Source organism: Arachis stenosperma, chromosome 10, assembly GCF_014773155.1.
Source record: "Arachis stenosperma cultivar V10309 chromosome 10, arast.V10309.gnm1.PFL2, whole genome shotgun sequence".
NCBI lineage: Eukaryota > Viridiplantae > Streptophyta > Magnoliopsida > Fabales > Fabaceae > Arachis > Arachis stenosperma.
This window is the reverse complement of record NC_080386.1, coordinates 105,322,992-105,327,716: the sequence shown is the minus strand read 5'-3', so window position 1 is coordinate 105,327,716 and position 4,725 is coordinate 105,322,992. Positions and strand designations below refer to the sequence as shown.

At 40.2% G+C, this 4,725-nt stretch overlaps 1 non-coding gene across 1 annotated transcript; it reads left to right on the top strand.

Moving 5' to 3' along the window:
• The first annotated feature begins 994 nt into the window (after window positions 1-994).
• LOC130959303 (small nucleolar RNA R71) lies at window positions 995-1,102 on the top strand. The gene has a single exon (XR_009078395.1). It is a non-coding gene; the product is annotated as a small nucleolar RNA R71 (small nucleolar RNA).
• The last annotated feature ends 3,623 nt before the right edge of the window (window positions 1,103-4,725 follow it).

Below are 4,725 nucleotides of genomic sequence, written 5' to 3'. Positions count from 1 at the left end.
TCCAAGATATTTAGCAACTTGATCTTCAGTGACATACTCATCCTCTTCAGAGGAAGAATACTCATCATAGCTCATGAAAGGCAGAAGTAAGTCCAATGGAATCTCTATGGTCTCATTTTGAGCCTCAGATTCCCATGGTTCCTCATTGGGGAACTCAGAGGAGGTTGGTGCACGCCCATTGAGGTCTTCCTCAGTGGCGTCCACCTCCTCTCTTTCCTCTCCATATTCGGCCATGTTTATGGCTTTGCACTCTCCTTTTGGATTTTCTTCTGTATTACTTGGGAGAGTACTAGGAGGGAGTTCAGTAATTTTCTTGCTCAGCTGTCCCACTTGTCCTTCCAAATTTCTGATGGAGGACCTTGTTTCATTCATGAAACTTTGAGTGGTTTTGATTAGATCAGAGACCATTGTTGCTAAGTCAGAGGTATTCTGCTTAGAACTCTCTTGTCTGTTGCTGAGAAGATGATGGAAAAGGCTTGTTATTGCCAAGCCTGTTTCTTCCACCATTATTGTTATTGAAACCTTGTTGAGGTCTCTCTTGATTCTTCCATGAGAAATTTGGGTGATTTCTCCATGAAGAATTATAGGTGTTTCCATAGGGTTCTCCTAGGTAATTCACCTTTTCCATTGAAGGGTTCTCAGGATCATAAGCTTCTTCCTCAGATGAAGCATCCTTAGTACTGTTTGGTGCATTTTGCATTCCAGACAGACTTTGAGAAATCAAATTGACTTGTTGAGTCAATATCTTATTCTGAGCCAGTATGGCATTCAGAGTGTCAATCTCAAGAACTCCTTTCTTCTGACTAGTCCCATTATTCACAGGATTCCTTTCAGAAGTGTACATGAATTGGTTATTTGCAACCATTTCAATTAGCTCTTGAGCCTCTGTAGGCGTCTTCTTCAGATGAAGAGATCCTCTAGCAGAGCTATCCAAAGACATCTTGGATAGTTCAGAGAGACCATCATAGAAAATACCTATGATGCTCCATTCAGAAAGCATGTCTGAGGGACATTTTCTGATCAATTGTTTGTATCTTTCCCAAGCTTCATAGAGGGATTCTCCATCCTTCTGTCTGAAGGTTTGGACTTCCACTTTAAGCTTACTACATCTTTGTGGTGGAAAGAACTTTGCCAAGAAGGCATTGACTAGCTTTTCCCAAGAGTCCAGGCTTTCTTTAGGTTGAGAGTCCAACCATATTCTAGCTCTGTCTCTTACAGCAAAAGGGAATAGCATCAGTCTATAGACCTCAGGGTCTACCCCATTAGTCTTGACTGTGTCACAGATTTGCAAGAACTCAGCTAAGAACTGATGAGGATCTTCCATTGGAAGTCCATGGAATTTGCAATTCTGTTGCATTAGAGAAACTAATTGAGGCTTAAGCTCAAAGTTGTTTGCTCCAATGGCAGGGATAGAGATGCTTCTCCCATAGAAGTCGGGAGTAGGTGCAGTAAAGTCACCCAGCACCTTCCTTGCATTGTTGGCATTGTTGTTGTTTTCGGCTGCCATGTGTTTTTCTTCTTTGAAGAATTCGGTCAGGTCCTCTAAAGAGAGTTGTGCTTTGGCTTCTCTTAGCTTTCTCTTCAAGGTCCTTTCGGGTTCAGGATCAGCTTCAACAAGAATGCCTTTGTCTTTGTTCCTGCTCATATGAAAGAGAAGAGAACAAGAAAATGTGGAATCCTCTATGTCACAGTATAGAGATTCCTTGAGGTGTCAGAGGAAAAGAAAAATAGAAAGAAGAAGGAGAAGAAGAATTCGAACTTTAATTAGATAAGGTTCGAATTGTGCATTAAAAAGGAGTGGTACTCCATAAATAGAAGGATGTGAGAAGGAGGGAAGAGAATTTTCGAAAATTCAATAAAAGAGATGTTGATAATTTTTCGAAAATTGAAAGTGGAAAAGAAATCAAGTGATTTTTGAAAAAGATTTTGAAATTAGAAATTAGAAAGATTTGATTGAAAACTATTTTGAAAAAGATGTGGTTAAAAAGATTTGATTGAGAAGATATGACATGAAAACAATTTTAAAAAGATATGATTTTAAAAATTAATGACTTGCCTAACAAGAAAAGATATGATTCAAACATAAAACCTTCCTCAACAGGAAAGGCAAAAAATGTTCAATCAAATCATTAATTGTTAGTAAGTATCTTTGAAAAAGGAAAGAAATTGATTTTGAAAACATTTGATTGATAAGATTTGATTTGAAAAAGATTTGGTTTTGAAAAACTTTGAAAACTTGAAAAAAAATTGATTTGAAAACAAAATCTTCCCCCTTTAGCCATCCTGGCGTTAAACGCCCAGAATGGTATCCATTTTGGCGTTTAACGCCCAAAATGCACCCTTTCTGGGCGTTAAACGCCCAACCAGGTACCCTGGCTGGCGTTTAAACGCCAGTCTGCCTTCTTCACTGGGCATTTTTGAATGCCCAGCTTTTTCTGTATAATTCCTCTGCAGTATGTTCTGAATCTTCAATTCCTTGTATTATTGACTTGAAAAGACACAAATAAAAAAATGTTTTTGGATTTTTAATAATCAAAATGCAACAAGAATCAAATAACAATGCATGCAAGACACCAAACTTAGCAGTTTGTATACTACTGAAACTATATGAGACACATAAACACTCAAGCCAAAAGAATTCAAAGATCAGAGTAAGAAATCATCAAGAAGTACTTGAAGATCCTTAAGACACATGAATGAATGCATGCTATTGACACCAAACTTAAGATGAGACACTAGACTTAAGCAAGAAACATCAAATATTTTTGGTTTTTATGATTTTGTGATTTTTTTTGTATTTTTCGAAAATTAAGTGGAAAAAGATATCAAAATTCTTAATGAGAATTCCAGGAATCAGTGCAATGCTAGTCTAAGACTCCGGTCCAGGAATTAGACATGGCTTCACAGCCAGCCAAGCTTTCAAAGAAAGCTTCGGTCCAAAACACTAGACATGGCCAATGGCCAGCCAAGCCTTAGCAGATCATTGCTCCAATAGCAAGATTGATAGAGATCAACAAGCTATTGTGATGATCAGTTGAAACCTCGGTCCAATAAGATTAGACATGGCTTTTCAGCCAACCAGATTTCAACAAATCATCATGAAACTCTAGAATTCATCTTCAAGAATTTCGAAAAAAAATAAATGCCTAATCTAAGCAACAAGATGAACCGTCAGTTGTCCATACACAAGAACAATCCCCGGCAACGGCGCCAAAAACTTGGTGCACGAAATTGTGATCAATACTTTTCAAAACATAAACAATCCCCGGTAATGGCTCCAAGGACTTAGTGCTCAATACCATGGCATAAACACAACTTCGCACAACTAACCAGCAAGTGCACTGGGTCGTCCAAGTAATAAACCTTACGCGAGTAAGGGTCGATCCCACGGAGATTGGTGGTATGAAGCAAGCTATGGTCATCTTGTAAATCTCAGTCAGGCAGACTCAAATGGGTATAGTGATAAACGAATAAAGCATAAAGATAAAGATAGAGATACTTATGTATATCATTGGTGTAAGAGCTTCAGACAAGCGTATGAAGATGCCTTCCCTTCCGTCTCTCTGCTTTCCTACTGCCTTCATCCAATCCTTCTTACTCCTTTCCATGGCAAGCTCGTGTAGGGTTTCACTGTTGTCAGCAGCTACCTCCCATCCTCTCAGTGAAAATACGTCCCTGATGCTCTGTCACAGCATAGGCTAATCATCTGTCGGTTCTCGTTCAGGCCGGAATAATATCCATTGATACTTTTGCGTCTGTCACTAACGCCCTAGCCTGCTAGGAGTTTGAAGCACGTCACAGTCATTCAATCATTGAATCCTACTCAGAATACCACAGACAAGGTGAGACCTTCCGGATTCTCTTGAATGCCGCCATCAGTTCTTGCCTATACCACGAAGACTCTGATCTCACGGAATGGCTGGCTCGTTTGTCAGGCGAGCACTCGGTTGTCAGGCGATCAACCATGCATCGTGCAATCAGAAATCCAAGAGATATTCACTAAGCCTCGAATGCTTGTAGAACAAGAATGGTTGTCAGTCACCTTGTTCATAGGTGAGAATGATGATGGGCGTCAATCATCACCTTCATCAAGTTGAAGAACAAGTGATATCTTGGACAAAGAACAAGCGGAATTGAATAGAAGAACAATAGTAATTGCATTAATACTCGAGGTACAGCAGAGCTCCACACCTTAATCTATGGTGTGTAGAAACTCCACCGTTGAAAATACATAAGCATAAGGTCTAGGCATGGCCGAATGGCCAGCCTCCCAATGATCTAAGATAGCATAAAACGAAGATAGCTACTGTTCCGAGGGTTTGCCTGAAACGTGCAGCTCGGTCGTCTAGAGAGGCCCGTGTTGGGGGTTCGGTGACCCGAGCTTGGTATGCAGAATGGTTGGTGGTTGTACCTGCAATGACACTCCGATGCTTAAGTTAGCATGGGTCCAAGCAGATATGTGTAGATTTGGAATGAATGCCATACTTGGGTGCTCCAGTGTATTTATAGTAGTTGGCAGTGATCTTCCCTGGATAAGATATTCTTATCTTATCTTATCTTTGGGAGTTTTATCTTTATCTTTGTGGAACCGCCTTTTCCAGGCCTTTTCGGCCTTTAGGTTTGGGCTGCGTTCCTTTTGATGGGCCTTCCTTGCTCTTTGTCCGAGGTCCGACCTTTAGGTGTGAGCTTTAGGATAAGGTCGGACCTCTTGCGAATTTGCCGAGT